The sequence below is a fragment of the Tamandua tetradactyla genome, chromosome 1, assembly GCF_023851605.1.
Source record: "Tamandua tetradactyla isolate mTamTet1 chromosome 1, mTamTet1.pri, whole genome shotgun sequence".
Lineage (NCBI taxonomy): Eukaryota > Metazoa > Chordata > Mammalia > Pilosa > Myrmecophagidae > Tamandua > Tamandua tetradactyla.
This window is the reverse complement of record NC_135327.1, coordinates 194,130,578-194,154,908: the sequence shown is the minus strand read 5'-3', so window position 1 is coordinate 194,154,908 and position 24,331 is coordinate 194,130,578. Positions and strand designations below refer to the sequence as shown.

Genomic DNA, 24,331 nt, shown 5'->3' with positions numbered 1-24,331 from the left:
TCAAATATTCTTTCTGTCTCTTTCTCTCAGTCTGCTACTTCCAGGACTCCCACAATATGTGTGGGGGGTGTGCTTGCTGGAGCTCCACAGGTCCCTCAGGGTCTGCTCTCTTTTCTTCATTCTCTTTCATTTCTGCTCCTCACACTGGATAATTTCAATCATCCCATGTTCATCTTTGCTGATTCTTCTGTCTGCCTGTTTAAATCTACTGCTGAAGCGCCATGGTGAATATTTGTTATGTCAGGTTTTGTAGTGTTGAGTTCCAGGAATTCTGTTTGCTTCTCTTTTTATAACTTCTACCTCTTTGTTTATATTCTCATTTTGTTTGTATGAAGCATTCTTTATTTCCTGGGTTTCCTGTTTATGTTCAACTTCAGCTCCTTGACCATATTTACATGGTTGATTGTAAGTCTTTTCGTGGTATGTCCAAAGTCTGTGCTTTTTTGGGGATGTTTTCTGTCAATTCACTTATTCCTTCAAAGAGGCCATAATTTGCTCTTTTTTTTTTCTCTGACTTGTGAAGTTTTGTTGAAAACGGGGCTTTTGAATATTGTAATTTGGCTACAGCTTGGAAATCGTATACCCCCACCCCATCCCCAGAACCTTTTGGTCATGATTCATGTTTAGAAATATGATTAGAGAAGTAGTAGGTTTAGAAGGTTGTTCTAGTTTGCTAGCTGCTGGAATTCAATATACCAGAAATGGAACGGCTTTTAACAAGGGGAATTTAATAAATTGCTAGTTTACACTTCTAAGGCTGAGAAAATGTCCCAATTAAAACAAGTCTATAGAAATGTCCAATTTAAGGCATCCGGGGAAAGATACCTTGGTTCAAGAATGCCGATGACGTTCAACGTTTCTCTCTCAGCTGGAAGGGCACATGGCAAACATGGCAGTGTCTGCTGGTTTTCTCGTGGCTCTACCAAAAGGGACTCTCTCCAAAATGTTTCCTCTTTTAAAGTATTCCAGCAAGCAACTCCACCTTCAGTGGGTGGAGACACATCTCCATGGAAATCATCTAATCAAAAGTTACCACCCACAATTGGGTGTGTCACATCTTCATAGAAACAATGAAAATGCTCCCACCCAGCAATACTGAATGAGGATCAAAGGGCATGGTTTTTTTGGGGTCCACCAAAGATTCAGACCAGCACAAAGGTCATGTGGCAAATACATAGCTCCTTATGCTCCTTCCCCTTTATTAATACCAGGTCTTAGTTTGGCACCTGTGTGAGAGTCAATTAAACAGTATTATTACAATTGTCCTATTAAGTAGGGTTCACTGTTTGTGTCATACAGTCCTATGGTAGTTCTTTTAAAATTTCTTTCCTGGTTACCTTGCAATATATAATTCAGTGGTGTTACTGTTGTTGACAATGTTGTGCTACCATCACCGCTATCCTTTACCAAACTATTTCAGTCTCATCCTAACAGAAATCCCATACCATTTAAGCCTTAGATCACCATCTGGTATCACCGCTCTGGTCCCCCATAACCTCTATTCCAGTTTCAGATTCTACGATTTGCTTATTCCGATTTGTCACATCACTTTGACTTTACCATATTTTCCCACTTGTGTCTGGCTTGTTTCACTCAATAGTAGGTCTTCAAATCTCATCCATGTATTGCATGGATCAGAATTTCATTCCCTTTCTTGCTTTTTTAAATATATATTTTTTGACACGAGCAGGCTCTGGGAATTGAACCCAGTTCTCTGGCATGGCAGGTGAGAATTCTGCCACTGAGCCACTGGTGCACTGCCTTCCTGTTTGTTTTTGATTCTCAAAAACTTAGCCCGTATTCAGTCACTGAGTGCTAGGACTATAAATGAGCATCTCTGCCAGTCTTTCCAAACTGTTTCTGCACTGGGGTGTCCCTTTGACATTTGACCAGTCTGTATCCTTGTTTTTGCAGAAAGTATTTAAGATCTCCTACATGTGCTCTGTACCGGACACTGTGAGGTGGGATGATTCCATGTCAGCATGTGCCTTCAGGGAACACAGTGTGGTTGAGGATATGATCCCCATAGAATTGAGTATCACATCACTGTGACTCCATGTAATTCAGTCCCTAGAGAAAGGTTCTATGAGCTTTCTCCAAGAAACCACAGATGGTTTAGAACACTTAATCCTTTGTGTGTGGCTCATGAAGCAGTATGTGGGTATTCTTTGCTTACAACTGGGGGCTCATACCCAGTCCAACTAGTGGAGCTCTCTTCAGCCTTTTGTAGGGCCCATGAAGGACTATGTGGGTAGCCTAAGCTACCAAAAGTGTAAGCAAATGAGGGGGCACCTGGATTTGAACCAGGGACCTCTTGATCTGCAGTCAAATGCTCTACCCCTGAGCTATACCCCCAGCTGTGCTAATGTGACTTAATTGTTACCTTTCACCTGTCTGGTAATACTCAGTTCTGTAAAATGCAGTTAGTGCTTCCTCTATGGACTGGGGTCTGGGAAGCTGCTAAGCATGACTCATAATGAGACATCTTCCCCACAGATCTGTGTTTTTCCAACCTCAGTCCCTGGGTGTTGGTTGCAGTGGGGCAAGAAGAGATGCCTGTAGGACCCTCGACCCATTACATATCACCTTTTCAGTTTAGTCGGAGTGCTGACCATTGGAGGTCCCAAAATAGACAGATGATCCTCCTCAGGAACCCCTATGAAGACAAAAAATGGGCAGTAGTTCAAATGGTTTCACAGAGTTCCAACTGCAGACTCCATCTTTCTCTTAGTAAATTATCTCAGTCAGGGCTTGGGCCCACAGGCTTGGGACAAATGCAGGAGAGAGATGTGGCATGTGAGAAGCCAATTTCCCAGAGGGAAAGATCTACCCCTAATGAGACCCTGAATGCTGTGGCTTGTGTGAAAAAGATCCCAGAGAGCAAGGTCTACCCTACATAAGACCTTGAATGCTGTGATGTGTCTCCCTATATCTGAGCCCCAGCACAGTGACCCATGCTGTCTTGGTGGAAAGAGGGGGGCTGAGGGTGATAATTTGAGGTTACCAGTTACTATCTGGTCCCAGAAAGTCTTTTATATGTAGAGCCCTTTGGTTTGCCCTGGGAGAGCCAGCCAGCAGAAGTCTGAGAATGCAAGCAACAGGTTCTGTGACTATGAAAAAAAAACAACTCAATGTTTTAGGGGGCACCTGAATTTGAACCAGGGACCCCCCTGATCTGTGGTCAAATACTCCACTCCTGAGATATACCCCCTTGCACATAACCTTTGGCTATGTAACAACCTTTTCTGCTTTATATAAGCTTTTTCCCACGACTCCTTCAGCACACTGGAAATTTTTCACTTCTTCAAAGCAAGTAAGACCAGCAACCTATTTTTCTATGAACTCACTCCCAGAGGTTCCACAACCCTACTCCCTGTTCTCATTTCTGCATCACTCTTGCCAACAGTCTGTGGTAACAGAAGTAGCATGGAGAAGCATTGACAGTTATAACTGGAAGGGGCTTTAAGATTTACTTGTCTATTTTCTTCATGTTATAAATGACCAAACAGCAATGTGAAGAAATTCTGCTCAACTACTTTTGGCACACATGCACTATCCACATCTCCACATGTGTCCCCAGTCTGTGATTCTGTCCATTAAACCTGGATGAGGGTGGTTGGAGGAGTCCATGATCTTCCCGGTTCGTGACCAGGATCAGGGAATAGAAGTCCTGGGAAGCATTATTGAGGCTACATAGCATGAGGACAAAGAAAGGACCTCTGAGTTTGAGCTAAGGAATTGTTTTCCCTTTTTTCTTTTATTTCTTTCTTTTTTTTTTTGACCTTTTGTTGTGATAACCTAAACACAACTCAAAATTTACCATGTTGTCCACTTCCATGTGTACATCACTGGTATTTACTACATTCACACTGCTGCGTTATCCTCACCAGCATCCATTACCAAAATTATTTAATCACTGCAAATAGAAACTCTGCACACTTTAAGAACTATTTTCTCATCCCTCCTTCCCACCCTCAGTAACCTGTCATGTAATTTTTGATCTATGGACTTTGTGATTCTAAGTATTTCATATTAGTGAAATTGTACAATATTTGCCCTTTTTTTGTCTGACATGTTTCACTCAATGTGATGTCTTCATGGTTCATCTATATTCTGGTGAATATCAGCACTTCATTCCTTGTTGTGAGTGCATTATAGTCCATTATATGAATAAAGCCCATTTTGTTAGTCCATTCTTCTGTTGATGGACACTAGTTGTTTCCATGTTTTTGTGTTTATGAATCTTGGTGCCATGAACTTTTGTGTCCAAGTATCTAGCTGAGTTCTTGCTTTCAATTCTTTGGGGGCACAGAAACCTAAAAGTAGAGTTGGTAATATCATAGAGTTGTTCTGAGTTCCACTTTCTAAGGAACCGCCCAACTCTTTGCCAGAGAGGAAATCTTAGAATTCCACCAAAATTGTGCTTGAGTGCTTACTTCTCTGCATCCTCATCAGTTCTTCTTATTTCCGTGATTCTGTTATAACATCCATGTGGATATCCAGTTTTCTGACTGCCACCTGTTTTCATTCCTGTAGCTTTGTAGTAGATCTTCTCAACAGAAGTTTGGCTCATCTAACTTTTTCATTCTTTTTCATAACTGTTTTGGCTCTTCTGGATCCCTTAAAATTAATTAGAAATTTAGGATGGGACCTTTTATTTTGCAAAACATGCTCTTAAGACTCTGATATGGACTGCATTTAATCTTTGGACCATTTGGTGTAGTGGGGACTGCTTAACAACTTTAAGTCTTCTGGTTCATGCACACTGCATATCTTTATATTTATTGAAGTCTCTTGAACTCTTTGGGCAATGTTTTGTAGTTGTCAGTGGGAGTGTCTTGTTCTCCCTTGGTTAACTTTATTCCTCAGCACTTTATTCTTTCTGATTATTCTTCATGCAGGATTGGTTTCTTAATTTCCTTTATACTGGCAAATGGTTAGTCATAGAGACCACTAGAATAAGATTGAGAGCCCTGAAATAAGCCTTCCCATCTAGGGTCAATTGATCTTTGGCAAGGGTGCTGAGGTCATTCAAGAGGAAAGAAGAGTTTCTTCAGAAATCAGAAATGAAATAGGAGACATTATTACCAAATGTGCACAAACCAAAATATTTATAAGAGGAAAACACAACTGTATGGCAACACATCCTGTGATCTAGCGAATCAGACAAAACCCAAGAAACACCCAAACCACCAAAATAACACAGAATAAAATAGAAAGATCTGAATAGAGCTGTCTCTCTTGGCCCATGCTGTGGTCACAAATACCACAAATTGGTTTTGTCTTACTAAACCACAGTTTTGAGGACAAAAGAAGAATTCCAAAATCAAGGTATCGGTAAAGCTTGCTTTCTCCAGCAAAGATGGCAACACTCTGCTGCTGGTTAAAGCCAATCCTGGAGGTTCCTTGGCTGGTATTTCCCCTCCCATAACAGTGTCTAATCATTTCTAGCTTCTGTCATTCCCTGGTTCATACTTTTAAGCTTCCAGTAAACTGGATTAATACCCAACCTCATTCGGTTGGGCCACAACACAACTAAAAGTAACATCTCCAAAAGACCCTATGTACAAGGTGCTCACACCCAGAGGGATGCAGATTGAGGTCAGGACATGTGTTTGTTGGGATATATAATTCAGCCTACCACATACCTATAACAAATGAAGACATTGAATCAGTAATCAAACCCTGCCATCAAAGAGCAGCTCAAGATTTGACCACTTCACTGGTGAATTCTACCAAATATTTAAAGAACAATTAACAGCAATTCTTACGTATCTCTTAGAAAAACTGAATAGGGGTACACATTTCCTAACTTATCCGGTGGAGCCAACATCACCCTAGCACTAATGCCAACAAAGACAGTATGAGAAAAGAGAACTACAGACCAATTGCAGTTAAAGCAATTACTAATAAGGAAGGACTTACTTCTACAATTTGGCGATCTGTTTTTCTCTATGTCATATGATTTTTGACCCTCAAATCCTCCCTTTTCTCCCTTCCTTTATATTTTATTAATTTACCTATTTCTGTATCATTTAAAATAACTTTATCTCTGTTTTTTTTTGTATTTTTTTTGTTCTTTCCTCAGTGATAGGGCACAATGATACTGCCTCTTATATTTCTCTAGTAGTTATGTTTAACATTATTCTTTATTTCTACACATGGCCTGCATTAGTGTTCAGTGTCCTTTCCTTTGAGCCTGAAGAACTCCCTAGAGCATTCTTGTAGGTCAGGTCTGCTGGTCATGATTCCATCTAACTTTTGTTTTGACCTGATTTTCTACTTCATTCTTTACAAAACTTAGGTGACTGTTTCTGTTCCTATGAGGACTTGAAATACGTCAACACATACTCTTCAATAATTTCTCCAGAAAAGTCAGTTGCTAATCTTACCGAGGGCCCTTTGTGTGTGACGTGTTGCTTCTCTCTCACTGCTTCCAAGTGTCTCTCTTTCTCTTTGTCTTCCTATAATTTGACTTTCATATGCCTCGGTGTGGTCTCTTTTGTTTATCCTGCTTGCAGTTTGTGGAAGTCTTGGGTGTATTCATGTTTTTTCACTAAGTTTGGGAAGTTTGGGACCATTTTTCCTTCAAATATTCTTTCTGTCTCCTCTCAGTCTGCTACTTCCAGGACTCCCACAATGTGTGTGTAGGTGTGCTTGCTAGAGCTCCACAGGTCCCTCAGGGTCTGCTCTCTTTTCTTCCTTCTCTTTTGTTTCTACTTCTCACAATGTATAATTTCTATCGTCCTATGCTCATGTTTGCTGATTCTTTTGTCTGCCTGTTTAAATCTGCTTTTGAAGTGCCATGGTGAAATCAAGAATTCTCCACTTGAGGAAGCTGAATTTTCCCCCTTACTTACCATTCCCCCAAGGGGACTTTGCAAATACTTTTTTATTCACTGCTCAAATCACTCTGGGATTTATTGGGGCATCACTCTGGACAAACCTACAAAATCTCATGCCCTACTCAAGGTTCCATGTACTTATGGTGTTCAATTAAGCTGTCCACATAAGTTATATTAGGAAATGCACCAGTCAAAATATAAATTTTGTACCAAATAAGTGTTTTTTTTTTGCTTTAGTCTCATACATAAGTTAAAGTTTTAAAATATTAATTACTATCTATTTTCAATACCCTGCAGTATTAACATTCCTTTGTTCTTCCTCATGCAAAACATTTTAAAGTTTGTACATTTAGTCACTATCATTATACACTCTAGGCATTCCTAGATTATACCATCTCAGTCTTTATCATCTATCTTTAATCTGATTTCATTTGTGCCCCCAGGCCTCCTCCCTCTGTCATTCTCACATTCAGCTTCATTCAGTGTTCTAACATAATTGTATTACAATTAGGTAGATTGTGCTATCCATTTCTGACTTTTTACAATCAGTCTGTAAAAATCTTCTTCTTCTAAATGTAAACCTACAACCTAAAAATGATCTTCTTCTAAACCTACTAATTCTCTAATCATAATTCTAAACATGATTCATGATCAAAAGGTCATGTGGAAGGATTGGGAGTATCTGATTTCTAGGGTGTAACCAAATTATAATAGTTGAAAGCCCATTTTTAACAAAACATCACAAGTCAGACAAAAAGGAGAGCAAAGTATGACATCTTTGAAGGAATAAAAGTAAAATTACAGAAACCATCCCCCCAAAAGATTTTACAATCTGTATCCCTTCAGTTCCAATTACCCAATATCTTACCCTATTCCTATCTCCTGATGACCTCTGTTGTTAACTGAAATTCTCCAAGTTCATTCATTAATGTTAGTTCATTTCAGTGAGACCATACAGTATTTGTCCTTTTATTTCTGGCTAATCTCACTCAGCATAATGTCCTTAAGGTCCATCCATGTTGTTACATACTTCATAACTTTATTCTGTCTTACACTTGCATAATATTCCATCACATGTATATACCACAGCTTGTTTAACCACTCATCTGTTGATGGACATTTTGGCTGTTTCCATCTCTTCGCAATTGTAAATAATGCTGCTATAAACATTGGTGTGCAAATGTCCGTTTGTGTCCTTGCCCTCATGTCCTCTGAGTAAATATCTAGCAATGGTATTGCCAGGTTATATGGCAATTTGATACTCAGCTTCCTGAGGAACCACCAAACTGCCTCCCACAGCAGTTGTACCATTTGACTTTCCCACCAACAGTGGATAAGTGTACCTCTTTCTCCACATCCTCTCCAGCACTTGTAGTTTTCTGTTTTATTGATAATTGCCATTCTGGTGGGTATGAGATGATATCTCATTGTGGTTTTGATTTGCATTTCCCTAATAGCCAGGGAAATTGAGCATCATTTTATGTGCTTTTTGGCCATTTATATTTCCTCTTCTGAGAAGTGTCTATTCAAGTCTTTTGCCCATTTTGCAATTGGGTCGTCTGTCTTTTTGTTGAGCTGAGTAATCTCTTTATATATTCTGGATACTAGACTTTTATCTGATACACTGTTTCCAAATGTTGTCTCCCATTGTGTAGTCTGTCTTTTTACTTTCTTGATGAAGTTCTTTGATGTGCAAAAGTGTTTAATTTTGAGGAGTTCCCATTTCTTTCTTTCTTTCTTCAATGCTCATGCTTTGGGTGTAAGGTCTAGGAAACTGCCTCCTACTATAAGATTTATAAGATATTTCCCTACACTTTCTTCCAAAAGTTTTATGGTCTTAGATTTAATGTTTAGGTCTTTGATCCATTTTGAGTTAATTTTTGTATAGGGTGTGAGATATGGATCCTCTTTCATTCTTTTGCATGTGGATATCCAGTTCTCTAGGTACCATTTATTGAAGAGACTGTTCTGTCCCAGCTGAGTTGGTTTGACTGCTTTATCAAAGATCAATTATCCATGGATGAGGAGGTCTATATCTAAACACTCTATTCAATTCCACTGATCAGTATATCTATCTTTATGCCAGTACCATGCTGTTTCAACCACTCTAGCTTCATAATACGCCTTAAAGTCAGGTAGGGTGAGACCTCCGACGTCATTTTTTTTCTCAGGATACTTTCAGCTATTCAGGGCACACTGCCCTCCCAGATAAATTTGGTTATTGGTTTTATATTTCTGAAAAGTAAGTTTTTGGGATTTTAATTGGTATTGCATTGAATCTGTAAATCAATTTAGGTATAATTGACATCTGAACTGTATTTAGTCTTCTAAACCATGAAGACGGTATATCCTTTCATTTATTTAAGTCTTCTGTGATTTCTTTTAACAATTTCTTCTAGTTTTCTTTGTATAGGTCTTTTGTTGCAGGAATTTTATTTGCTTCCCTTTTTATTATTTCTACCTTTTGTTTATATTATTATTTTGTTTTTACGTAGCATCCCTTGTATCATGGGTTTTCTGTACATGTTTTCCTTCAGCTCCTTGACCATATTTACATGGATGATTTTAAGTCTTTTTGTGGGAAGGACGATGTCCGGGCTTTCTTGGGGATGGTTTCTGTCATTTTAATTTTATTCCTTCAAAGAGGTCATACTTTGCTCTCTTTTTTTAATCTAACTTGTGATGTTTTGTTGAAAATGGGCTTTCAACTATTATAATTTGGTTACACCCTAGAAATCGGATACTCGCAATCCTTCCACAAGACCTTTTGATCATGAATGATGTTTAGAATTATGATTAGAGAATTAGTAGGTTTAGAAGAAGATCATGCGGAAAATATATAGTTCCTTATACTCCCTCATCTTTATTAACATGAGGTCTTAGTTTGGTACCTGTGTGAGAATCAATTAAACAGTATTACTACAATTGTCCTACCAAGTGTAGTTCTGACATTATATAGGGTTCACTGTTTGTGCCATACAGTCCTATGGTAGTTCTTTTGAAAGTTCTATGCTGGTTACCTGACAATCTATAATTCAGTGTTGTTAATGTTATTGATAATGTTGTGCTACCATCACCACAATCCTTTCCCAAACCATTCCAGTCTCACCCAAACAGGAATCCTATACCAGTTAAGCCTTAGCTCACCATCCTGTATCCCATCCTGGCCCCCCAGAACCTCTATTACAGTTTTAGATTCTATGATTTGCTTTTTCTGATTATTCACATTGCTGAGACCATACCATATTTTCCTGTTTGTGTCTGGCTTATTTCACTCAAGACTACATCTTCAAATCTCATCCATTTGCCACACAATTCAGACCTTCATTCCTTTTCCTGTTTGTTCTCAAGTCTCCCAAACTTAGCCTGTATTCAGACATTGAGTGCTAGAAGTGTAAAGAAAGCATTGCTCCCAGTCTTTCTAGATTGTCTCTGCACTGGCATTTGACCAGGTTGTATCCCTGGTTTCACAGAAAGATTTTGAGAGTTACTATGTATGCTTTGTACTGTGTACACCTCCTGCTGTGAGGAGGGAGGATTTCATGTCAGTGTTTGCCTTCAGGAAACACAGTGTGATTGAGGATATGACCCCCATAGACATCAATGCCACATGACTGTCACTCCATGTTATGCAGTCCTGAGAGAGAGATTCTGTGGGGTTGCTCTAAGAAACCACAAGTGGTGGAGAACACTTAATCCTTTATGTGGAACTCATGTCAGCACTATGTGTGTGTCCTTGGCTACCAAACTGGGGGTTCCTACCCACTCCAACTAGGGTCCAGGAAAGAGTGTGTGGGTAACCAAATCTACCAAAAATACAGGTAGGCAAGGGGGCACCTGGATTTGAACCAGGGACCTCTTGATCTGCAGTCAAATGCTCTACCCCTGAGCTACACCCCCTGCCATACTAGTGCAACTTAGGTATTACCTTTCACCTGACTGGTAATACTCAGCTTTGTAAAATGCACTTATTGCTTCCTCTCTGGACTGGGGTCTTGGAAGCTGCCAGGCATGGTTCATAATGAGAAACCTTCCCCACAGATCTGCAGTTTTCCTAACCTCAGTCCCTGAGTGGAGGTCACAATGGGGCAAGAAGAGAGATGTTTGTGAGACTTTCAGTCCATTACTTATCACCTTTTCACTTTAGTCCAAGGGCTGGCCATTGGATTTCAAAAAAAAAAAAAAAACAGATAATCCCCCTCGTGACCCCAGTGAAGACAGAAATGGGCTGTAGTTCAAATGGCTTCACAGAATTCCAACTGCAGACTCATTGTTTCTCTTAGTAGGGTATTTAAGATAGGGTTTGGGCCTACGGGCTTGGGACAGGTTTAGGAGAGAGCTATGGTGTGTGAGAAACAGGATCCTCAGAATGAAAGGTCTACCACTCCATGATACCATGAATGCTGTGGCTTGTGAGAAAAGAGTTCCCAAAGAGAAAGTTCTACCCTACATGAGACCCTGAATGCTGTAATGTCTCTCCCTCTGTCTAGCACCAGCACAGTGGGTCTTGCTGTCTTGGTGGGAAGAGGGGAGCTGAGGGTGATAATTTGGGGTTATCAGCTACTGTCTGCTCGTGGAAAGTCTTTTATATGTACAGCCTTTTGGTCTGCCTTGGGAGAGCCAGCCAGCAGAAATCTGAGAATGCAAAAACAGGTTCTGTGACTAGGAAAACCAGTGTGGTAGAGGGCACCGAACCATGGACCTTTTGATCTATAGTCAAATGTTCTACCTCTGAGATATACCCACTTATCCATAACATGTGGTTATGTAAGCACCTTTTCAGCTGTATGTAAACTCTTACCCACGACTCCTTCAGCAAGCTGGAAAGTTTTCATTTCTACAAAGCAAGTAAGAACAGCAACTATCCTTCTATGAACTCATCCCCAGAAGTTCCCCAAGCCTACTCTCTGCTCTCATTTCTGCATCTCTGCTTGCCATCAGTCTGTGGTGACAGAAGCAGCATGGAGAAGCATTGAAAGTTATAACTGGAAGGGACTTTAGGATTTATTTGTTTGCTTTCCTCATGTTATAAATGATCAAACAGCAATATGAAGAAATCCTGATCAACCACTTTTGAGACACATGCGCTATGCACATCTCCACACATCTCCAGTCTGTGATCCTGTCCATGAAACCTTGATGAGTGTGGTTGGAGGAGTCCATGAACTTCCCAGTCTATGGCCAGGATCAGGGAATAGTAGTCCTGGGAAGTATTACTGAGGCAACATAGCATGAGGACAAAGAGGGTACCTATGGATTTGAACCAGGGAATCTTTTTTCTATTTTTTTTTTTTTTTTTACCTTTTTTTGTGATTAAATACAACTAAAAATTTCTCGCATTGTCCACTTTCATGTGCACTCTGTGGTATTTATTCCATTCACACTGTTCCATTACCCTCACCATCATCCATTACAAAATTATTTGATCACCCCAAACAGAAACTCTGCACACTTTGAAAACTATTTTCCCACCCCTCCTTCCCATCCCCAGTAACCTGTCATGTTATTTTTGATCTATATACTTTGTGATTCTAAGTATTTCATATCAGTGAAGTTGTACAATATTTGTCTGTTTTTGTCTGACTTATTTCAGTCAACATAATTTCATCACGGTTCATCTATATTCTACCAAATATTAGCACTTCATTCCTGTTGTGAGTGCATAATAGTTGATTATATGAATAAAGCCCATTTTTGTTGGTCCATTTTTCCATTGATGGACACTGGTTGTTTCCATGTTTTGGCATTTATGAATAATGCTGCTATGAACTTTGGTGTCCAAGTATCTGGTCTATTTCTTGCTTTCATTTCTTTGGAGGCATAGAAACCTAGAAGTAGAATTGGTAATTCAGAGGCATTCTGAGTTCTACTTTGTGAGGAACCACCCAACTCTTTGCCGGAGAGGAAATCTTAGTTTCCCGTCAAAGTGTGCATGGGTGCCTACTTCTCTGCATCCTTATCAGCACTTCTTACTTCCTTAATTCTGTTATAACATCCATGTAGATATCCAGTTTTCCTACCACCACCTGTTCTTATTCTCATAGCTGTGTAGTATATTTTCTCAATGAAAGTTTGACTCCTCTATTTTTTCCTTTTCAAAACTGTTTTGGCTTTTCTGGATCTCTTGAAATTCATCAGAATTTTAGGATGGGACTTTCTGTTTCTGCAAAACATGCTCTTAAGACCCTGATATGGATTGTGTTCAATCTTTGGACCATTTGCTGTAGTAGGACAGCTTACCAACCTTAAGTCTTCTGATCCATGCACACTGTATGTCTTTATATTAATTGAAGTTCCTTGATCTCTTTTGGCAACCTTTCTTAGTTGTCAGTAGACATGTCTTGCTCCCCCTTGGTTAAATTCATTCCTAAACACTTTATTCTTTCTGATTCTTCTTCACATAGGATTGGTTTCTTCATTTGCTTTGTACTAATGTAAGGGTAGTCATAGAGTCCATCAGAATAGGATTGCCCAGAAATAAACCCTCCCAACTGGGATCAGTTGATCTTTGGCAAGAGTACTGAGATCATTCAAAGGGGAAAGATGAGTTTTTTCAGAAAGCAGAAATGAAAGAGGAGACATTACTACTGACTGTGCACAAACTAAAACAATTATGAGAGGATAACACAAACAATTTTATGGCAACACATTGTACGACCAAGGCAAATTGGACAAATTCCCAGAAACACCCAAACCACCAAATGGACACAGAAACAAATGGTAAGATCTGAATAGAACTGCCTCTTTTTACCTGAGTTGCAGTCACAAATACCACCAATTGGTTTTGTCTTAAACAATGGGAAATTATTGAACCACAGTTTTTGCCTACTTTTAAGTAGGCTTAGCCTGGCCTTTGCAGGAATAAGTTTCATAGGGGCAGACCCCAAGATTGAGGGATAGGACTATTGATTTGGCTGTCCCCACTGCTTGTGAGAATATCAGAAATTCTCCAAAAGGGGAAGCTGAATATTTCCTCCTTTTCCTCTGTTCCCTAAGGCAACTTTGCGAATACTTAATCATTCACTGCCCAAATACTCTGTGACCCATCATGGCATCACACTAACCTGAACACACCAACAAAATCTCACGCCGTATTCAAGATTCCATGTACTTATGCTGTTCAACTAAACTGACCATACAAGTTAAACTAGGAATGCACTACCAAAATATAAATTTTGCACACCATAAACATCTCTCCTTTAGTATCACACAGAAGCTGAAGTTTTAAAATGTGGATGATGTTCTAGTTTGCTAGCTGCCAGAATGCAATACACCAGAAATAGAATGGCTTTTTAAAAATGGGAATTTAATTAGTTACAAGCTTACAGTCTTAAGGCCATGAAAATGTCTAATTCTGTCTCCCATGTCACATAAATACCAGAAGCTTCTGGGAATGACTATGTTATATATATATATATATATATAAAAGAGCTCAGTATCTCAGAATTGAAAATTAACAGTTATACCTCCTGAATATGTGTGACTGCTGTAACAGCTTGCAATCAAGGACCCTTTACAATAGGTCCCAAGCTGTAACCCATGTTCTTGACCTTTAATTCACTGAATTTTCATATTATAGTAAGTCCATATGATTGAGGCATGATGACATTTGTCTTTTTGACAATGTTAAAAAAAAGTCTTTTTTTCCTGACATTTCATTCAACATACAGTCCTTAAGTTTCATTCACCTAGTTGCATGCCTCTCAACTTCTTCTCTTCTTGCAGCATTCAGTACAATTATATGTATAAACCATAATGCCCCCATCCATTCCTCAGTCATTGTACCCTTAGGCCACCTCCAACCATTGTGGTTCCTGAACACTGCTGCCATAAACACCAGTGACCAAGTGTCCTTTTGTGTCCTCACACTCAGTTCTTCTAAGTATATACTGAGCAACGGTGTTTCAGGATCAAAGGTAACTCCACCCCTAGCCTCCTGTGGAACCACCACATGGCCCTCCAAGGGGTTGCACCTCTTAGTTTCCCTTCTGTCAGTGAATAGGTACATCTCTTTCTCTGAATTTTCTCTAGCACTTGTTTTTCTGTTCATTTTTAAACAGCTTTATCCACACATCCCGCAATCCAGTCTAAGTGTATAGACATGCCTTCACCACCATAATCTATCTGAAGACATTTCTTTTTCTTCCGTAGAGAATCTACACACCTTCTCCATCCCCCTCCATTGACATTTAATTTTGGCATAATGACTTTGTCACATTCAGTGGAAGCATATTACAATGTTACTGTTGACTATAGACTCTAGCTTGCATTGATTGTACTTTTTCTCATATACCATCTATTATCACCACCCTGCAATAATAACATTCATTTGTTCTCCCTCATGCAAAAATGTTTTTTCATTTGTACATTTAATCACCATCATTGTCCATTCTAAGCATTCCTATATTATACTGTCTCAGCCTTTATCCTCTATCTTTCCTTCTGGTTTCATACTTGCCCCCAGCCCTTCTCCTTCTATCATACTTATATCCAGATTCATTTAGTATATGTATATTATTGTGCTACAATCAGGTAGTATTGTGCCACCCATTTCTGAATTTTTGCAATCAGTCCCATGGCACAATCCATATTACTTCAGCACCAATTGCCCAATCTCTACTGTATTTCCATCTCCTGATAACCTGTGTTCTTAACTTCAATTATCTAAGTTCACTCATTAATGTTAGTTCATATTAGTAAGACTGTACAGTATTTGTGCTTATGTTTCTGGCTAATTTCACACAGCATAATATCCTCAAGTTTCATCTACATTTTTACAGGCTTCGTGACTTTATTCTATCTTAAACAACTGCTTAATATTTTATCGCATGTATTTACCATGGCTTGTTTAACCATTCATCCATTGATGGGCATTTGGGCCATTTCCATCTCTTGGCAATCATAAATAATGCTGCTATAAACATTGTTGTGCAAATGTCCATTTGTGTCCTTGCTGTTAGATCCTCTGAATATGGACCTAACAATGGCATTGCTGGATTATATGGCAATTCTACATTTAGTTTCCTGAGGTACCTCCAAACTGCCTTCCAGAGGATTTGTACCATTTTACATTCCCACCACCAGTGGATAAGTGTGCTTCTTATTCCATATCTTCTCCAGCACTTGCTATTTTCCATTTTTTTTTTATCATGGTCATTTTAGCGTGTGTCAGATGATAGCTCAGGGTGGTTTTGACTTGCATTTCTCTAATAGCTAGTGAAGGTGTGTATCTTTTCCTGTGCCTTATAGTCATTTGTATTTCCTCTTCTGAGAAGTGTCTGTTCATATCTTGTGTCCGTTTTTTAATTTTTTTTTGTCTTTTTGTTGTTGACTTAAAGAATCTCTTTATATGTCCTGGACACTAAACCCTTATCTGATATGTGACTTCCAAATATTGTCTCCCATTAGGTAAGCTGACTTTTTACTTTCTTGACAAAGTTCTTTGATGTACAAAAGTGTTTAATTTTAAGGCATTCCCATTTATCTAATTCTTTCTTCGATGCTTGTGCTTTGGGTGTGAGATTTAGGAAACTGTCTCCAATTACAAGTTTTATAAGCTATTTCCCTACATTTTTTTCTAAAAGTTTTATGGCTGGAGATCTAATGTTTAAATCTTTGATCCATTTTGAGTTAATTTTTATAAAGGGTGTGAGATATGGATCCTCTTTCATTCTTTTGTGTATGTCTATCCAGTTCTCCAAATACCATTTATTGAAGAGGCTGCTATGTCCCAGAAGGGTTGCCTTGACTGCTTTATCAAAGATCAATTGTCCAAGGCAGGCAACATTGGCTCAGTGGCAGAGTTCTTGCCTGCTGTGCTGGAGGCCTGGGTTTGATTCCTGGTGCCTGCCCATGTTAAAAAATATATATACATATAATAAATGTATAAAAATTTATATAAATACATATATATCAATTGTGCATAGATGAGGGGTTCTATATTTGAACACTCTATTTGATTCCATTATTCAATATAACTATCTTTATGCCAGTACCATGTTGTTTTGACCACTGTAGCTTTGCAATACACTTTAAGGTCAGATAATGTGAGACCTCCCACTTCAACTTTCTTTCTCAAGATATTTTTAGCTATTTGGGGCACCATTATCTTGCAAATAAACTTGTTTATTGGCTTTTCTATTTCTGCAAATTAAGTTTTTTGGATTTTAATTGGTATTGCATTGAATCTATAAATCGATTTATGTAGAATTAACACCTTAACTATATTTAGTCTTCCAGTCTATGAACATGACATGCCTTTCCATTTATTTAGGTATTTCATGATTTCTTTTACCAACTTCTTGTAGTTTTCTATGTATAGGCCTTTTTATTTTAATGTTTTTTATTGCAAAAAATAACATATGTACAAAAAAAGCTATAAATTTCCAAGTACATTTTAACAAGTAGTTGTACAAAAGAGTTTGTATAAAAAAATAAATAAAAAAGAAAGAGGGTGCACAGGTGGTTCAGTGGTAGAATGCTCACCTTTCATGTGGGAGACCCGGGTTCAATTCCTGGACCATGCACACACACACACACACACACACACACACACACACACAGACACACACAAAGTGTGTATAGGGCTTTTGTATCCTTAGTTAAATTTATCCCTAAATATTTGATATTTTTTGTTATTGTAAATGGAATTTTTGCCTTAATTTCCTTCTCAGAGTGCTCATTACTAGTGTATATCAACACTACTGATTTTGGGGTGTTGATCTTGTACCGTGCCAGTTTGCTGTACTCATTTATTAGCTCTAGTAGCTTTCCTAGTAGAAAAATTTATTTTTCCTAGTAACTCTAGTAGCTTTCTAGTAGAAAAAATTCCTGTGGATTTTTTTGGGATTTCTGATACATAGTATCATATCATATGCAAATAGTGAGAATTTTACTTCTTCTTTTTCAATTTGGATGCCTTTTATTTCTTTTTCTTGTCTAATTCCTCTTGCAGAACTTCCAGCACAGCTGAATAAGAATGGGGACTGTCATGGTTAGGGACAGGTGTCAACTTGGCCAAGTTGTGGTACCTGTTCATCTGATTGGGCAAGCGCTGGCCTGTCTGTTGCAATGAGGACATTTCATAGGATTAGGTTATGATCACATCAGCTACATCCACACCTGATTCCATTTATAATCAGCCAAAGGGGAGTGTCTTCTGCAATTAGTGATGCTAAATCCAATCATGGGAAGCCTTTTAAGGAGGACTCAGAGGAGACAGGTTGCATTCCTGCTTTGGCTGGTGAGCCTCTCCTGTGGAGTTCGTCCAGGCCATCCATTGGAGTCATCGGCTTCGCAGCCTGCCCTGTGGATTTTGGACTCTGCATTCCTACGGTCACGTGAGACACTTGCATAAATTTTATATTTGCAAGTGTTCCCTGTTGGTTCTGTTTCTCTAGAGAACCCTAACTAATACATGGACAGTGGGCATCTTTGTCTTGTTCCTGATCTTATAGGGAAAGCTTTCAGTCTTTCCCCATTGAGGATGATGTTAGCTGTGGCTTCCTCATATATTCCCTTCCTCATGTTGAGGAAGTTCCCTTCTATTCCTATCCTTTGAGGTGTTTTCATCAAGAAAGGATGTTGACTTTTGTCAAATGCCTTTTCTGCATCAATCGAGATGATCATGTGGTTTTTCTGTTTTGATTTGTTGATATGGTGTATTACATTAATTGATTTTCCTATGTTGAACCATCCTTGCATACCTGGAATAAACCCCACTTAGTCATGGTGTATAATTCTTTTAACGTGCTGCTGGATTCGATTTACAAGTATTTTGTTAAGGATTTTTGCATCTATATTCATTTGAGAGATTGATCTGTAATTTTCTTTTCTTGTAATATCTTTGTCTGGCTTTGTGATGCTGCCTTCATAGAATGAGTTAGGTAACTTTACATCCTTGTCAATTGTTTTGAAGAGTTGAAGCTGGATTGGTACTAATTCTTTCTTGAATGCTTGGTAGAATTCACATATGAAGCCATCTGGTCCTGGACTTTTCTTTTTTGGGAGCTTCTTCATGACTGATTCATTCTCTTCACTTGTATGTGGTTTGTTGAGGTGGTATATTTCTTCTTGAGTCAGTGTTGGTTGTTCATGCCTGTCTGGGAAGTTGTCCATTTCATCTATGTTGTCTAGTTGTAAGCATATAGTTGCTCATACTATCCTCTCATTATATCTTTTATTTCTGCAGGGTTAGTGGTTATGTCTTCTCTTCCATTTCTGATTTTATTTATTTTCATCTTCTCTCTTTTTTTGTCAGCTACCTAAGGGTCCCTTGATTTTGTTAATTTTCTCAAAGAACCAACTTTTGATTTTGTTGATTTTCTTAATTGTTTACATGTGCTCAATTTCATTTATTTCTGATTTATTCTTCATTATTTCTTTCCTTTTGTTTCTTTTGCAGTTAGTTGGCTGTTCCTTCTCTAGTTCTTCCAAGTGAACAGTAAATTCCTCAATTTTTGCCCTGTCTTATTTTTTAATATAGGTATTTAAGGCAATAAATTTTCCTCTTAGCACTGCCTTTGCTGCATCCCATAAATTTTGATATGTTTTGTTTTCATTTTCCTTTGCTTCAAAATGTTTACTGATTTCTCTTGTATTTTCTTCCTTGACCCACTGGTTATTTAAGAGTGTATTGTTTAGCCTCCATATATTTGTGAATTTTTTGGCTCTTTGCCTGTTATTGATTTCCAACTTCATTCCATTATGAGAAAGTCTTTTGTATGATTTCAATCTTTCTAAATTTATTGAGACATTCTTTGTGACCTAGCATGTGGTCTATACTTGAGAATGATCTATGAGCACTTGAGAAAAATGGGTATCCTGCTGTTGTGGGGTATAATGTTCTGTAAATGTCCTTTAAGTCTAATTCATTTATTGTATAATTCTAATAATCTGTTTCTTTATTGATCCTGTCTAGATTTCCTATCCATTGATGAGAGAGAGGAATTGAAGTCTCCAACTATTATGGTAAAATTTTCTATTTCTCCCTTCAGTTTTGTCAGTGTTTTCCTTATGTACTTTTGAGCACTCTGGTTTGGTGCATAAATATTTATGATGATAATGACTTCTTGTTGAATTGTTCCTTTTATTAATACATAGTGTCCTTCTTTGTCTCTTTTAATTGTTTTACATTTGAAGTCTAATTTAGGAGATTAGTATAGCTACTCCTGCTCCTTTCTGATTGTTGTTTGCATGAAATATCTTTTCCCAGCCTTTCACTTTCAATCTATTTTTGTCCCTGGGTCTACAATGAGTCTTCTGTAGACAGCATATAGGTGGGTCCTGTGTTTTAATCCATTTTACCAGTTTATATCTTTTAATTGAAGAGTTTAATCCATTAACATTTAATGTTATTACTGTAAAGGCAGTACTTTATTCTATCATTTTGTCTGTTGTATTTTATACGTCACATCTAATTTTTTTTTCTTTTTTACCTTTACTGATAGTCTTCATGTCTACACTCTTCACATCTCTTTTTCCTGCCTTTTCCTATCTTCCTGTAGTGCTCCCTTTAGTATTTCTTGCAGAGCTGGTCTCTTAGTCACAAATGCTATCAGTGATGTTTGTCTGAAAATATTTTAATCTCCCCCTCATTTAAAAAAAAATTTTTTTGCATGGTCAGGCACCGGGAATCGAACCCGGGTCTCCAGCATGGCAGGCAAGAACTCTGCCTGCTGAGCCACTGTGGCCCACCCACTCTCCCTCATTTTTGAAGGACAGTTTTGCTGGATATAGAATTCTTGGTTGACAGTTTTTCTCTTTTAGAACCTTAACTATATCATACCACTGCCTTCTCGCCTTCATGGTTCTGCTGAGAAATCACACATAGTCTTATTGAGCTTCCCTTGTGTGTTAGTTAGATTCAGTTGTCAACTTGGCCAGGTGAGCATACCTAGTCTTGTTGCTGCGGACATAAGCCAACGGTACGTGAACCTCATCTGTTGCCAATTACATCTGCAGTCGGCTAGGAGGCGTGTCTGCTGCAAGGAGTGACATTTGACTTAATTGGCTGGTGCTTAAATGAGAGAGGGCAATGTTGCACAGCCAAGCAGCTTGGCATTCCTCATCTCAGCACTAGCAGCTCAGCTCAGGCCCTTGGAGATGCAGAAAGAAGTCACCCCGGGGAAAGTTGTTGGAACCCAGGGGCCTGGAGAGAAGACCAGCAGAGACCATCTTGTGTCTTCCACGTAAGAAAGAACCTCAGTGGAAAGTTAGCTGCCTTTCCTCTGAAGAACCAACAAAATAAATCCCCTTTTATTAAAAGCCAATTCATCTCTGGTGTGTTGCATTCCGGCAGCTAGCAAACTATAACACCTTGTATGTGATGAATTGCTTTTCTCTTGCTACTTTCAAAATTCTCTTTCCCTTTGTCATCTGGAAATCTGATTAGTAAGTGTATTGGAGTAGGTCTATTTGGCTCTGTTTTGTTTGGGGTATGCTGTACTTCTTGAATCTGTAATTTTATGTATTTTGTAAGAGATGGGAAATTTTCAGTGATTATTTCCTCTGTCAGTCTTTCTCCTCATTTTCCCTCCTCTTCTCCTTCTGGGACACCCACAACATGTATATTCATGTGCTTCATGTTGTCATTCATTTCCCTGAGACCTTGCTAATATTTTTTCCATTCTTTTCCCTATGTTTTCTTTTGTTTGTTAGATTTCCTGTCCTCTAGTTCACTAATCCTTTCTACTGCCTCTTCAAATCTATTGTTGTAGGCTCCCAGGTTTTAAAAAAATCCCTTCTATTGTGCCTCTCATTTCTATAAGTTCCATGCTTTATTTTCTCAAACTTTCAATTTCTTTTTCTTATTTGCTCAATGTCTTTATATCCTCCCTCAACTTGTTGTTTTGATTTTTGATGTGTTTTGATTTTTTCCATGTTTGTTCTAACATTCTTTGAATTACTTGTTTCAACTCCTGTATCTCATTTGAATTGTTGATTTATTCCTTTGACTGGGCCATATCTTTGATTTTCCTAGTATGACTCATTATTTTTTGCTGGCATCTTGGCATTTGGTTTCCTTAATTAGTTTATTCTGGAGGTTGTTTTCAAGCTTTGCCTAGGAGTTTCTTGCTGGATGGATTTGTTTTCTCTCTGTTCTTTGACATTTAGCCCAATGCATTCTAGACCTCTAGCATAGGTTTTGTTTAATTGATCAGAATTTTTCAGTTCATGTTTTTCTGTTTCTTGCCCTGCATCTATGGAGCCTTTTTTTTTCTCTTGAGGTGGGTCTTCTCAGATATTATAGACCCCACTCTATTTTCACTGACTGGGCTGGCCCACATCTCAGGAGCAAAGAGTCACTTACATCAGTTTTCCCTAAAAGTGAGGCCCAGCACATTGTCAGACTTTCCTACAAAGCTCATAGACTCTGCTTTTCCTATCTTGCCCAGCATGTGGTGCTTGTCTACCATGGCTTCCCACCAGTGTAAAGTGATGTGATGCCTTTAGTTTCAGCACACCCTCCCTGATGGGAGTGTGATTCAGACAGATGTGAGGTTGTAGGTTGGCATTAATTGCTTCAGTTTTCCAATCCCTGGGGCCTGTATTCCTTGAGGAGGAATTCTACTTGAGCTGGGCCCCAGCTTTCTCTTGGGGAAGACACAATCTTTAGGGAATTAACTCACCTGACTGGTTACTTTGTCTCTCAAACCAATTAAGCCCTTAGCTCATCCTGTATCCCCCCGCCCTCCGCTCCCCCCTCCAAGCTCGATTTCAGTTTCAGATGTTATGATCATTTATTCTGACTTTTCATATCACTGAGACCATACTATATTTTCCCATTTGTGTCTGGCTTATTTCACTCAACATGATGTCTTCAAATCTCATCCATGTTGTTGCATGGATGAGAACTTCATTCCTTTTTCTGTTTGTTCTTAATTCTTAAAAACTTAGCCCATATTCCAACACTGAATTCTAGGACTATAAATGAAAGCATCTCTCACAGTCTTTCCAGACTGTTTCTGCACTGGGGCATCCCTTTGACATTTGGCCGGGCTGTATCCCTGCTTTTGCAGAAAGCTTTTGAGAGCTGCATTGTGTGCTCTGTATCAGATACTGTGAGGTGGGAGGAATTCATGTCTGCATGTGCCCTCAGGGGACACAGTGTGGTTGAGGATATGATCCCCACAGACTTCAATGACACATCACTGTGACTTCTTGTTATGCAGTCCTGAGAGAGAGAGGTCCTGTGGGCTTTCTCCAAGAAACCACAAGTGTTGGAGAACACTTAATCCTTTGTGTGGGGCTCATGAAGGAGTATGTGTGTGTCCTCAGCTACCAAACTGGGGGTTCCTATCCATTCCAATTAGTGGAGATCTCTTCAGGCTTGTGTAGGGCCCATGAAGGAGTATGTCAGAAACCCCAGCTACCAAAATTATCGGCAAATAAGGGGGCACCCGGATTTGAACCAGGGACCTCTTGATCTGCAGTCAAATGCTCTACCCCTGAGCTATACCCCCTGCCATGCTAGTATAAGCTAGTTGTTACCTACCACCTGTCTGGTAACACTCAGCTCTGAAAAGTAGTTATTACTTCCCCTCCAGACTGGCATCTTGGAAGATGCTAGGCATTACTCATAATGAGACACCTTTCCCACAGACCTGCAGTTTTCCCAACCTCAGTCCCTGGGAGGAGGTTGCAGTAGGGCAAGAGGAAAGATTTAAGTTTAGTACAAGTTCTGGCCATTGGAGTTCCTAAAATAAACAGATGATCCTCCTCCTCAGGACTCCCAGTGAAGATAGAAATGGGCTGTAGTTCAAATGGTTTCACAGAGTTCCAAATGCAGACTCCTTGTCTCTCTTAGTAGAGTATCTAAGTCAGGGTTTGGGCCTATGGGCTTGGGAGAAATGTAGGAGGGAGCTGTGGCATTTGAGAAAGTAGATCTCCAGAGTGAAAGTTCTGCTACATGATACCCTGAATGCTGTGGCATGTGAGAAACCAGTTCCCAGGAGCAAAAGTTCTACCCTACATGAAACTCTGAATGTTATAATGTGTCTCTGTGTCTGAGCACCAGTACAGTGAGACAGGCTGTCTTGGTGGTAAGTGGGGAGCTGAGGGTGATAACTTGCAGTTTCCAGTTACTATCTGTTTCTGGAAAGTCTTCTGTATGTATGGCCCCTTGGTCTACCCTGGGAGCACCAGCCAGCAGAATTCTGAGAATGCAAGTAACAGCTTCTGTGACTAGGAAAGCCAATATGGTAGGGGGCACCTGGATTTGAACCACAGACCCCTTGATCTGCAGTCAAATGCCCTACCCCTGAGTTGTACCCCTTTAGCCATAACATTTCGCTATGTAATCACCTTTTCAGCTTTATGTAAACTCTTCTTTATTCTCATTATGTCTCATGTTAGTGTCTGGTGTCCTTTCCTTTGAGCCTGAAGCCCTCCCTAGAGCATTCTTGTAGGGGATGTCTACTGGTAGTGATCTTACCTCGCTTTTGTTTGGAACCTGATTTTCTACTTCATTGTTCACAGAACTTACT

General features: G+C 39.1%; 1 long non-coding RNA gene and 3 other non-coding genes across 6 annotated transcripts in view; 1 reads left to right on the top strand and 3 right to left on the bottom strand.

Moving 5' to 3' along the window:
• Window positions 1–19,888, top strand: part of LOC143687741 (uncharacterized) — a 103,768-nt gene extending 83,880 nt beyond the window's left edge. For all 3 annotated transcript variants that reach the window (XR_013177672.1, XR_013177674.1, XR_013177673.1), the window contains one exon: window positions 19,765–19,888. This is a non-coding gene — a long non-coding RNA (uncharacterized LOC143687741). The remainder of the gene's footprint in view (window positions 1–19,764) is intronic.
• Window positions 2,284–2,355, bottom strand: TRNAC-GCA (transfer RNA cysteine (anticodon GCA)). The gene has a single exon. It is a non-coding gene; the product is annotated as a tRNA-Cys (tRNA).
• On the bottom strand, window positions 10,674–10,745 carry TRNAC-GCA (transfer RNA cysteine (anticodon GCA)). The gene has a single exon. It is a non-coding gene; the product is annotated as a tRNA-Cys (tRNA).
• A 3,348-nt stretch (window positions 19,889–23,236) lies between the features above and the next one.
• TRNAC-GCA (transfer RNA cysteine (anticodon GCA)) lies at window positions 23,237–23,308 on the bottom strand. The gene has a single exon. It is a non-coding gene; the product is annotated as a tRNA-Cys (tRNA).
• Between the last annotated feature and the right edge of the window lie 1,023 nt (window positions 23,309–24,331).